Raw genomic sequence first — 13,809 nt, forward strand, 5'->3', positions numbered from 1 at the left:
TTTGTTTTGTTTTTGTTTTGAGACAGAGTCTTGCTCTGTCATCCAGGCTGGAGTGTAGTGGCACCATCTCGGCTCACTGCAACCTCTGTCTCCCAGGTTCAAGCAATTCTCGTACCTCAGCCTCCCGAGTAGCTGGGACTACAGGCGTGCACCATCATGCCCAACTAATTTTTGTGTTTTTATTAGAGACGGGGTTTCACCATGTTGGCCAAACTGGTCTTAAACTCCTGACCTCAAGTGATCTGCCCACCTCAGCCTCCCAAAGTGCTGGGATTACAGTTGTGAGCCACTGCACCTGGCCACATTTATTTCAATAAATAAATTTTTTGTTAGTTTACAAAGCACTTTGGTATATTTCATGTGATTCTTACAATGATGGTGAGTGTGTTATTTTATTTAATTTTAAAAATTGGAGCTGAGCGCGGTGTCTCATCCCAACACTCTGGGAGGCCGAGGCGGGAGGACTGTTTGAGCCCAGGAGTTGGGGACCAGCCTGGACAACATGGCAAGACCCTGTCTCTACAAAAAATTTAAAAAATGACATGCCTATGGTCCCAGCTACTTGAGAGGCTGACAGCGCAGCCGGGGAATCACTTGAGCCCAGGAGGTCAAGGCTGCAGTGGGTCGTGATGTCATGCCACTGCACTCCAGGCTGGATGACTGAGCGAGACTGTGTCTCTAAAAAAAAAAAAAAAAAATGTGAATAATTGATGAACACTGAACTTGTGCAAAAGTTTGAAATGTCTTTAATCATATGACATTTAAGAAGAAACTTCTAGGAGTTCTGGAATGACTTCACTTTTGGCTATTTGCAAAGGAAGCAGCTGTGAAGGAGTGTGGAAAACAGGAATGACAGAGAGAGAGGAAAGACAAGTGGTCAGATGTGTGCTTCTAGAACCAAGGAGGGATACAGTTAGATGGAAGGAAAACCAAAAGAAGACAGGCTTTTTTGATCCAGTCTGCATGGTAAACTCTTTTTTTTTTTTTGAGTCTCTCTGTCACCCAGGCTGGAGTGTGGGGGCATGATCTCAGCTCACTGCAACCTCTGCCTCTGGGGTTCAAGTGATTCTCCTGCCTCAGACTCCTGAGTAGCTGGGGTTACAGGCAAGCGCCACCACGCCCAGCTAAATTTTTTGTGTTTTTAGTAGAGACAGGGTTTTACCATGTTGGCCAGGCTGGTCTCAAACTCCTGACCTCAAGTGATCCACCAGCCTCGGCCTCCCAAAGTGCTGGGATTACATGCATGAGCCACCGAGCCCGGGCCCCGTGGTAAACTCCTAAAAGGAGTCACCAATGCTCCTGCTCCTGGTCTGCTATAGCATGAGACAGCCACGATAGCCTAAAGATGACAGATGTTTCAGCAGTGAGAGCCAGAGAGAATGAACTGGAGTTAACATTCCTGAGACACACGCATCACCATCAAGACCTGAAATGGACCACAGTCAGCATTAATTCTTACCAAGTGAATACACTGCACAGTTTTAAAAAGTCAAGTATTACTTGCGGCAGATTGGATTATTTTTCAGAAATAGTCACTCCCCTTCCACCTGCATGGGTGGAGTCTACTTCCTGTCCCTTGATTTTGGGTTTGGTCTTGTTTTGGTCCATGGAATGTTAACAGACACCTGTAACAAAGCCTTGAAAAGTCTGCCCTGATTATTAGGTTGTGCTCTTCTACTTTTGAATTGCTGTCAGAAGAGCTTTTCCCCCAGGCAAGTTGCTGCTGTTCCCTCAACCTGGGTTTCAGAATGAACATGTGGAACAGAGCGGCCCTAGCCAACCTGCACAACTAACAACCTGAAACAGAGTTACTACAACCCAACGGTGAACTGTAGCAGCCAGGTTTTGCTACAGAGCAGTAGTGAATCCATGCAGCAGCAGCCCTCTAACTCAGTCCTTCCCCTCAGCCCTGCTCCCCAGAAGCAAGTATTTTCAATTCTTTCAACTGTTTCTTCTGGTAGTGTATCAGTATTTTGAAACAGTATGCTAATATTTTATTTCTCATTTATCATCTTTAGACATTATATATTGACTTCCTGGCAGGTGTTACAATTTTCCTTCCACAGATGTGAAGGTTGAGGTCCAGAAGGGTGAAATGACTGTATAAGGTCCTGCAGTCTTGGTCAAATTCAGATTTCTGATGCTAAATTTCACACTCTACCCACCATATACTGTCAATATTAAAAGTCAGTTACACTCAAGACACTCTATAGTTCATGCATATTTCTCATCACACATTCATAAGATAAAACCAAAAAATTAAACCATTTACCAAAAAATACTGCTGTAGTACTGACAATGAAGACACTTCCTAGTTCAGTCTCCAATTTCCAGGCAGAACCGCCCCATCCTATCCACTACCTTTTTAACTCAACATTTGACAACTCTTTATGCACTGCGGGAGGTACGAAGGAAGAAACTGCCGGTTTTATTTCATTTTTAGAGACCGGGTCTGGCTATGTTGCCCAGGTTGGCCTCCACCTCCTGGGCTTAAGGGATCCTCCTGCCTCAGCCTCCCAAGTAGCTGGAACTACAGGCATAAGCAACTATTCCTGGCCAAAAACTCTGTTTTCAAGGAACGTAGCTTCTCGTAGCAGTTGCGACTTTTAATGATGAAATATTGCTCTGTCTGTGGAGGTCACAAGGCAATAACAGAGAAATGGCGTTGACAGTGTTAGTAATAGCCACCCATGGCCATCTGGTCATCGTTCCAAAAAAAAACTCCCCTCAGAATTGTCCTGATCTTAGCGGCAAAAAAAAAAACTGCTGCCAAGTTATTATTTTTCCATGGGTCACTCTTACATTAGGAATCTCATTAAGTAAACACTCTAAAATAAATCATTCTCGGCTGGGTGCAGTGGCTCACACCTGTAATCCCAGCACTTTGGGAAGCCGAGGCGGGTGGATCACCTGAGGTTAGGAGTTCCAGACGAGCCTGGCCAACATGGGGAAACCCTGTCTCTACTAAAAATACAAAAAAATTAGCCGGGCGTGGTGGCAGGCACCTGTAATCCCAGCTACTTTCGGGAGGCTGAAGCAGGAGAATCGCTTGAACCCGGGAAGCGGAGGTAGCAGTGAGCCTAGATCGCACCATTGCACTCCAGCCTGGGCAACAAGAGCGAAACTCCGTCTTAAAATAAAATAAAAATAAAAAAATAAATCATGTTCTATATTTCATCTTGAGAGAGAGCCCATCATTCTAGCATTTTGCCTTTAGTTATTTATTGTGTCTTCCCCTAGTCCTGTGAACGCCGGGAGAACCTTCTTGTCTTGGTGGTTGCTGAATCCCCAGCATCTGTCACAGCCCCTGGCACACAGCAGGTTCTGACCAAGTATTATCCTGCTTTCATCCTCTGTTATTTGACAGCCTGCTTTATTGCTATAAATTAATATTTTACATTTGCAGAACTCTACAATGTGATTTCAACTAATTTCTTATTCCTATTTTAATCTTATTTCTCACGTCAAATTCACGAGACGACTACAAAATGAAGCAGAGGAGGAATTTAAATTGTAGTTACTGGGCATAAAGAAGGCCTCTGGGGCACTGAATAAACGTAGCTGTCAACATCCCATAAAGGCCGGGTTCAGGCACGCTCTAGAGCGGTCCGGCAGAAACGGCAAATTTCCCCTCTGGAGCCCCCAAAAGGTTATGTCGGCGAGACCGGAGAAGAGTGGGCGAGCCCTGACATTTGAGGCGGCGCTGGTGCAAGGGAGGAAATTCTGACACCGAGGTCTGTGAGGGGCCCTGGGAACGGCTTCGCCTCTGCGCCCACCAGTGTGAAAAGCCCCCCCAGCGTGGGCCACCAGACACAACTCCCACGGGGCGCTGGGCGCCGGAAACCTACCGACTGACCTGCATGACGTAGGTCCACTTCCGGCGGCCGCAGCATGCGCCACCCGGGATTGGCCGAGTCAGGTCGCAGTGGGCGGGACCGTCGCGTGTTCCCAGCCGCTAGCGCGGTCGCGCCGGTGCTTGCAGGGGTCAGATCCGACGTAAATGTGCCGGGTGCTGCTGGGCCTGGTCTGAGAGTAACAGCCCCTAAAGGTCACTTCCTTTAGAGCGTCGCGTGTGGGTCTCTGCGCCCTGGAGTCGCTTTGCCTCAGCGATCTCGCCGACTTCCGAGGGGTGTGTGCGGCCTGCCGGATGCAAGGCGGGAGGTCGAGCCCTTGGCACCTGCTGGGCCCAGATTCGTTCTGGTGACCGCAGCCCGCAGGCTCAGCAAAGAACGACGACGATTTGCCTGTTCCCATCCCGAGAGCCTTGGTGTCTTGGGGAATCGGATGCAGTCTCTGATGTTTTAACCACCTCGTTGGTGGCTCACTGGAAAATCTGCAAAGCCCAGTGTGGAAGCAAGGCCTAGCTTGGACAGCGTTTTCTGTTTCTCTCTCTCGGGTTGTTTATGGAAAACGCTTATTGCCATCCCTTCCATGGCATCTTATTTCTTTTGTTTTCTTTCTGAGAAGTAGAGACGGGGTCTTGCTATGTTGCCGAGGCTTATATTGAACCCCTGGGCTCAAGCGATCCTCCCGCCTTGGCCTCCCAAAGTTTTCGGATCACAGGCATGAGCCACCGCCCCCAGCCAGCATCTTATTTCTTGAAGTGAGAGTAAGATCCCATTACTTAGGGTTTCAATCAGGGGTTATCAAAAAGCCTTTAAGATAACTTACTTGCAAATGTGAATAGCAATGCCTGCCCAGAGGTTAGTGAGGACCTAGTGAGATCTTACATAAAACAAGCTCAAAGGAGTTGAAATGTTGAGTCCCTTACTATTTCCTGTTATAATTCTCTAATTCTGTTTCCATAGTGCTTTCAAATTCCAATGCTTTGGAGACATACAGTGATCAAGGAGTTACACCAGTATTTCTGTCAATGGGCAAGGCAAAATCCATATTCCACTCAGCGGTAGACACTTGAATCCAGCAAAACTTTCCTGGCTGACTCCCTGCCCCCTATCCTTTACTGTATCCGGGAGATCCCTTCCTTATCTTGAGGCCCACCTACTCTGGAGGTTGGTAAGCAGTGGCTACATCCAGGATGAGAACTATATTCTGGTGACCTTTCGTATGTCTGTAGTTCTGTGAATCTGCTGAATTTGGCAGTGACTGCTGTGTAGGGGATTAAAAGTTTGAATCCTGCCACAATGTGCTTCAAAAATCCCTTGTTTCTTATCTTCCACATTTGTACCTCTTAACACTCCCTCACTCAGTTTATCTGTTCTGGGAACTTCCTGGAACTTCACTTCCTTCGTGCTTTGGCAAAAGCATTTCCTTCTGCCGGGAATACCTCTACTTCCATATCAGCCTTTTTTTCCTTTTTTTTTTTTTTTTTTTTTCTTGAGACGAAGTCTTGCTTTGTCGCCCATGCTGGAATGCAGTGGCTCGATCTCGGCTCACTGCAACCACTGCCTCCCGGGTTCAAGCAATTCTTTGCCCCAGCCTCCTGAGTAGCTGGGATTACAGGCGCCCACCACCACGCCCGGCTAATTTTTGTATTTTTGGTAGAGACAGGGTTTCACCATGTTGGCCAGGCTGGTCTTGAACTCCTGACCTCATGATCCACCTGCCTCAGCCTCCCAAAGTGCTGGGATTACAGGCGTGAGCCACCGCACCCGGCCTTTATCAGCCTTTCAATGTGTTACCCATCCTGGAAAACCCAGTTACACTGCCAATCCCTCCAGGAAACTTTCTCTATTCCCGTAGCACTTTGCCCTCCTATTATAGAATCTGTACGGCTGTGTGGCCTTAGTTATTTGTGTAACCTCTTCCTTCCACTCAAGGCTGGGAAAACTGTTGGGATGGCACTTTATCTATATATGCCATACAAGACAATAAAACTCACTCCACAATTATTTATGGAGCGCTTGTTGTGTGTTCTCAGGAGTGCTCTGGGGTGCCAGGGATGCAGCAGTGAACAGTGTCCCCTCTCATGGAGCTTATGTTCCATGGGGAAACGACAGACAGTAAACAAAAGCACAAATAAATAGCATGCCAGGTGGTGGTATGTATTATGAAGGAAAACAAAGGAGGGAGAGAAGATGGAGAATAATGGTGGGGGGAGGGTGCTCGTTTAGACACTGGTCAAAGAATGCTGTTTTCTGAGGAGAAAACCCAAATAAGATGAGGGAGTGGCCGGGTGCAGTGGCTCCCACCTGTAATCCCAGCACTTTGAGAGGCCGAGGTGTGCGGATCACCTGAGGTCAGGAGTTCCAGACCAGCCTGGCCAACAAGGTGAAACCCCATCTCTACTAAAAATACAAAAATTAGCCGGGCATGATGGCAGGTGCCTGTAATCCCAGCTACTCGGGAGGCTGAGGTGGGAGAATCGCTTGAACCCAGGAGGCGGAGGTTGCAATGAGCCGAGATGGTGCCACTGCACTCCAGCCTGGGTGACAGAGCAAGACTCCATCTCAAAAATAAATAAAAATTTAAAAATTAAAAACAAGTCAGGCTAGAGGGGAGTGGTAGGATGCAAAACAGGAGAAGTAAACGGGATAGAAAATGTGCAGATTTGCATTAGACATTCGATAAATGCTTGTTGAGTTAAATTTACTGAATTGATAAGGGACAGAGAGTAATCTAATGATAATAATAATGAAACTTGGAAATTGCTTGAGGTTGAGTGCAACAGGCCCTATAGGCATATATGTGGAGTAGTTATAACTTACACACAGGGACAGTGGAACTGTTATTTTGTGTGGTGATACTTATTTAGTATGGTGATACTTAACTGAAGAAAAAAATCTTATGAAAACCAATGGTTTATCCAACAATCTTCCATTATAATGGAAACACAGAAAAACAGGAGACGGATTTTGTGGAGAACGACTTGTGAGTGGAATTATTTGGTAGAAAATGCTGATCACCATTAAAAAGCTCAGAAGGAAACAAAATCCATCTCCTGGTGTTGCCTTGCTTTTGATTTGTTGAATAAGAACACTAGAATGTTAATTGACAGTAGTTGAGATGAATTTGTATATTACTTAATTTTAATAGTACTTTCCTTCCCAAGGGTTAAGGTGAATGCTAGGGACAGGGAGCTAGTACCCCACAGCCAGAAGCTGGCCTTCAGTACAAAGTTATGTTACTTCAGGATAATGTTGCCTTTTGGGGTGATACTGCTTTGATCACAGTTGTCGCCTGCACCCCAAAGAATAGTTTTCCCTTTAACGGCATGTAGCAACTATCTCTCGCCATCCGAATTTAAAAATAAAGAGCCCGTGTTTACTTAATGGTTTTTGATTACGTGCTCTTATTTTAAGCTAGTCTAACTTCCTCCAAAAAGTGACTACTATGAGGCTGTCAATTCTGCTCTTCATCACATTTCTCAAAGTTTAAATTGATCGTCAGTTTCTTGGTAGTCATTCATGTAGACGAGCTCTGATGTGGTTTCCAACTCAGCTCTTAAACCACGGAATTGACAGTCTTACCCTTGGTTGCTGAGTCAACACATCTTTTTACTAATTCACAGGAATGCGCCATTACAGCTAGCTCCTGTGTTAGTCATACCTCTTGGCCAGATGTTAAGGTAGCTTTGGAATGAGACAACGTCCAATTCCATCCCTGGTGTCTCCGTTCCTTAAATGTGGCAGTATGGTGTGGTGGGAGAGCCTGTTCTCGCTCTCTGAGTCCAGCCTGTCTGGATTTAAGCCCAGCTCTGTCCCATGCTAGCTAAGTGATCTTGAACAAATGAGTTATCCCTCATGCCTCATGTTCCCCATCTATAAAACAGGGATCACAGAACCTGTGTACTTCACAGGGTCACTATGAGAATTAAATGAATGAATATAGGTAAAGCTAGAACACTGGCCTGGAGTAAACCCTCAAATGCTGCCCTTAATCCTTGTCTCAGGAATTGAACTCCCTTGGCTTCTGTTTCTTCACATTAGAATAGTAACAATAATTCTTACCTCATGCAGTTCCTGCATTGCAGATGTTATGCTCAACACTTTTTTTGTGTGCATCTGTGAGACAGAGTCTCACTCTGTTGCCCAGGCTAGGGTGCAGTGGTGTGATCTCGGCTCACTGTAACCTCCACTTCCCAGGTTCAAGTGATTCTCCCACCTCAGCCTCCCAAGCAGCTGGGACTACAGGCACACGCCACCATGCCCAGCTAATTTTGGTATTTTTAGTAGAGACGGGATTTCACCATGTTGGCCAGGCTGGTCTCAAATGCCTGACCTCAGGTGATCCGCCCACCTCGGCCTCCTAAAGTGCTGGGATTACAGGGATGAGCCACCGCGCCCGGCCTATGCTCAACACTTTAAATATTTTATTTAGCCTCTTCAGAAGGAAACAAAATCTGTCTTCTGAGGCTAAATAAAACATTTAAAGTGTTTAGCATAACATCTGCAATGCAGGAAGCCACCCATAAGTATTAGCTCTTGTTATTAGAAAACATTTATTTAGTGGTAGTCGCAATCTGTTTAAATTCAGCGTTGAAGGGACCAGAGGAATGGACCACAGAACGTGATACACCATAAACATGTGCCATCTTGGTGAGGATGGTGAGGGACAGAAATGACATAGAGTTTTTGCCTTAAGATACAATGACAGCATCTGGAGAAATAATCAAAGTGAAGCTTGCTCTTGGAGTAAGAGCAAGTTCCCAGAGCTCAAACTGTTTAAGCGCATGAGCGACAGCAAGGAGACTTCATACAGGGGTTGTGACCCTGAGGTCCACAGATGCTCAAAGGTGCACAGATAAAAATCAGGGAGTCTGTGAACTTAGATTTAAATTACATCTTTAGTTTCACTAACCTCTAATGGAAATCTAAACCTAACATTTCTTCCCATTTGGAATATAGTAATTCACAAAGCATAGCTGAAGGAACAGTACTCATGGCTTGGGACCAACAGTACTGAAAGTCATCTTCATATCACATTACAGTTCTTGCAGATATCCCAGAATACCATTTTGATTCATGATTAATTTGAAATTATGCCAGATACATGTTAAGTCCATATATTAGTGCATCACAAATTGGCTTTTAAAATATTTGGCAGGGACATTTCAATTCAGTTGGTTTCCTTTGTAATCCTTTGTAATATATTTTATGAGTTACGAATCCTATTCTAAGGGCTCCACAAGCATAGGCTCCACAAGCATAGGACCCACAAGCGAACGGGGCCTTGGGCACAGGCAGGTTAAGAGTCTGGTTAAGAGCATGGGCTCTGCAGCCAGACTGCCGAGTTTCTAATCCTTTCTCGGCTCCTTACTAGCCAGATGACACCAGGCAGGCTGCCTGGCTTCTCTGTGCCCTTGTTTCCTCACCTGTGAAACAGAGACAAAGGCTGTCCTAAGGTATAATTGTGGGAACTTCTGTAAATACATAGAACAGTGCCTTGTGCGTAGTAAGCCCTCGGCCAGTGTCAGCCGTGATCAGAAAAGCATTTTACATGAGACCTGAGAAAGGACAATGACAGCTCAGGTTGGGGTCTGCATGCCAGAATGATTTCCCCAGGAAGAGAGTGAAATTAAAACATTAGGTCATGAAGAGACAGGCAGACCGCGGGACTGGAGTGAACAAATCCATGTATTTATTTGTTCATTTGATAAAGGTTTATTGACTACCAACTGTGTGTCTCTCAGCGCTGTCTCTATCACTTTTGGGGCCTGGAGCAAGTATAGAAATGGGGCCCACACACCATGTCTGAATATTTAAAAGTGGCAAATCAAGCACAAGGAGAATATTCTACTTCACAGAGAAGTCTTCAAAGTAACTAAATAACAAATTATTTTTGTGTAACAAAGTTGGCAAAGATGACTGAGTTTAACTAACATTACAAATGTGTAGATGTTTTCTGATGACCTGAAAATGTTTAAATTAGTGGTAAATAAAGGCATACAGGGCCGGGCATGGTGACTCACGCCTGTAAGCCCAGCACTTTGGGAGGCCGAGGCAGGCAGATCACCTGAGTTCAGGAGTTTGAGACCATCCTGGCCAATGCGGTGAAACCCCGTCTCTACTAAAAATACAAAAATTAGCCGGGTGTGGTGGCACACACCTGTAGTCCCAGCTACTTGGGAGGCTGAGTGGGGAGAATCGCTTGAACCCAGGAGGCAGAGGTTGCAGTGAGCCGAGATCACACCACTGCACTCCAGCCTGGGTGACACAGCGAGACTTCGTCTCAAAAAAAAAAAAGACACACATAGTTCATAAATTATTGTATTTTTATCTATAAAATTTTTTTTTTGCTTTCATTTCATTTGTTACAATAGATAATTTCGCATAATTTGTGTTTGGACAGTAATGACTTAAAGGATTAAGAAATAAAATATAATTGTACTTAACATATACAGCATTTGTATGTATTTAATATAATGTGTGAATTTGAGTATGTAAAATTTTAAATTTGTTTTTATGTTCGTTTTTTCATTTTTCTAAAAGTTTCAAAAGTATTAGAATTAAAAACAAATTATAGTGGATAAATATCAAATATTTAAAACTTATTTTTATTAAAGAACTGAGATTTTTAATCTTTTGAAATTTAAATTGTTTTAAATATTTTTATAAAAATTGAAATTGTCATTCTGGGTCTCAGTCCTAGGTGATTCTAGTAAAGAATTAATGCTGCAGTTCTTATTCTACATATTACATATGTGCATATTCAAGAATAATATGAATTGTTTAATATTACAAAGGCTTCCTCAGACTTTGTGCATAACTGCTGGGAATTCCATGGCAATATACAAGAACTTGCAAAACCACCAAGTGGGCCATAAATTGGATCAAGCAAGTGGATAACCAGACGGAGCAACATGGCAAAACCCCTTTCTACAAAAAAACACAAAACTTAGCTGGGCAAGGTGGTGCACACCTGTAGTCCCAGTTACTCAGGAGGCTGAGGCAGAAGAATCCCTTGAACCCTGGAGGCAGAAGCTGCAGTGAGCCAAGATTGCACCACTGCACTACAGCCTGGGTGACAGAGTGAGACCCTGTCTCAAAAAAAAAAAAAAAAAAAAAAGGATACTTGGGACTGTAGGGAAATACCACTGTCTGTGATATTCTTGCATAATAATAGATTATACAAGAATCTGTTACACCCTTGGTATCTGAGATGGATTTGACAAATCTACTTGCCTTTTGTCTGCCTGGTACTTCTATGGCTCACACCCTCCCTGCCATTCTTGGAGGCAACAGCACAGCTCACAACGCTCACAGCACGGTGTCATCCTCAAGTGGAGTTTCAAGGACATGGATCCAGGGATGTGGGGGAGTCTTCACCCAGGCCTGGCAGTGTGGGTCCAGAGAGCAGATGGAGCCGAGTTAATGCATCCCTATGCCAGCACCGTGCGCCAGACACCCAGTCACAGACGCAGCTCTGTGTTCATTGTGTTTGTGTGTTTGTGTCTCTGCTCTGGACAGAACATACTTAACAGCGTATTTGGATTGATGAACAATTTCTAAATATTTGGACACATGGTAAGCAGGCCTCTGTTTGTACTCTTGTCCTGGGGACTGCACAGTGTTGGGGGTGGTCTGAAGTAGGAGACAACTATTGATAAGCCTTAGCATATGAGTGGATGCCACCTGGAGAAAGGGCAGAACAAGGAGGAAAGGTGAGCAAAGTCGATGGCTGCTGACACCCGCCTCTCCTTATGATTCGTACTTCCTTCTCCTTACTCTGCCTCCTTCCTCTTTGATTTCCTGCTCATTTTCTTTGTTCCAAGTTTAAAAACAATTTACTCCTTCCCAGGCCTCAGAACACCTACTGACATCACAAGCACCAGGTATGTCTAATAGTGACTACTAGTTTGGGTGTTTGGGGTAGGGGTGGCGACACTGAATCTTGAAAGAATAGATCTTTCAGGCAGAAAACAAGTGTAAACAGTGAATATCCCATGGAAGAGATTCCCTCTAAGATGCGCCCTGGAAGGGCGGAAGAATATTTTATAGGAAGCTTATTTTGAGGGCTTTCTCTTTCTAAATGTCTCCTTTATCCTGTTTAGAATTGTTGGGCCTTCATGCTATTTAGCCTCAAAGTATTTAGCTGCTTGAGATATTCAAGATTAGACCTATAGTCAATCAAAATGAAATAAAATCTATTTCTTGGTTTATTTATTTATTTATTTTTTATTTTATTTATTTATTTATTTTTTTGAGAAGGAGTCTCGCCCTGTCGCCCAGGCTGGAGTGCAGTGGCACGATCTCGGCTCACTGCAAGCTCCGCGTCCCGGGTTCACGCCATTATCCTGCCTCAGCCTCCAGAGTAGCTGGGACTACAGGCGCCCGCCACAACGCCTTGCTAATTTTTTTAAATATTTTTAGTAGAGACAGGGTTTCACCATGTTAGCCAGGATGGTCTTGATCTCCTGACCTCGTGATCCTCCCGCCTCAGCCTCCCAAAGTGCTGGGATTATAGGCGTGAGCCACCGCACCCGGCCTATTTCTTGGTTTAGAATGAGATGCTTAGGATGTGATGAAACAAATTATTAATACTGCTTAGGATGTGATGAAACATATTATTAATACTGCTTAGGATGGATGAAACATTAATATTATTAATACTGCTAAAGTGTTGCTGTCTTGTCGGGGTCATCTCTGATTTAGTTTGAGATGTTTTTACGGAATAGAAAAGCTTTTTGTTGCATTTGAAAGATTACAGGGCTACAATGGATAAAGCCATATGATACATGTTATAAAGCAAATGAAAATTATACCAAAAGAGTATTACACCTTTGGCTAGCTTAGATAGTATGTATATCTGGTTAACTATATAATTTGACTTAGCTTACTATGATGATTTTATACCACACAAAAATGCATACAGTAACATGAATTCTTTTTTTTTTTTTTTTTTGAGACAGTCTAGTTTTGTTGCCCAGGCTGGAGTGCACAGGTGCAAACATGGCTGACTGCAACCTCGACCTCCCAGGCTCAAGCAATCCTCCCATCCCAGCCTCCCAAGTAGTTAGAACCACAGGCACATGCCACCGCACCCAGCTAATTTTTGTATTTTTTGTAGAGACAGGGTCTGGGCATCTTGTCCAGGTCATCTTGAACTCGGGCTAAAGCGATCCTCCCGCCTCAGCCTCCCTAAGTGCTGAGATTACAGGTGTGAGCCACTGTTCCCAGCCATGAATTTTTTAAACGCCTGAGTAAAGTTGAGCATAGCCTTCAGGAGCAGAATTCTGAAGTGGTTGACTTTGTTTAACTGTGGGCTGGCAAAACTAATGTTGAGACTCTTTTAGCTCAGTAAAGACTCTTATGTTACTGGCATAAAAGCCTGAAATAGTGAGCTAATTACTGTGCTGGGAAACTAAATATGTCACTTTCAGAGGAAGTAATGTCTCTGCCTACAGAATGTCCAAAACGTAGACTAGTGAGTAGCATTTAGTTAAATGAAATATGGCCCAGTTAAATGTCACACTGCAATGTTAAACAGAGTACCACATGTAAACAAGGAGATTACTTGGTTAGATGGTGACTTTCAAAGCGTTAGGAGGGGATCAGCAGTCCGATTTTTATGGTGTGACACTCTCACATTCAGCCAATTTCTGCCAAAGTGGGGCAAGGAGGGATCCCACAGATGTCACAGGTAAGATAACTCTCAGATGACCGTCAGCATTTGGGAACACATTTTGTAGGCAGCTCATGCATTTTTCTCCTTTTCTGTCATGACTTGCCCTGTGGTGGCTCTACTGATGGTCAGTGTGGGAGGCAGGGAAGGAACATTTCAAACCAGTAAGTCTGATCATAGCAATTCCTACTTTCTTGAGAACTATGTGCCAAGCATTGAGCTAAGTATTTCATGCTCATCGTCTCATTTAATCCTCACTCACGAGGAAGATGTATGGTGTCACTG

This window comes from Pan paniscus, chromosome 1, assembly GCF_029289425.2.
Source record: "Pan paniscus chromosome 1, NHGRI_mPanPan1-v2.0_pri, whole genome shotgun sequence".
Taxonomy (NCBI): Eukaryota; Metazoa; Chordata; class Mammalia; order Primates; family Hominidae; genus Pan; species Pan paniscus.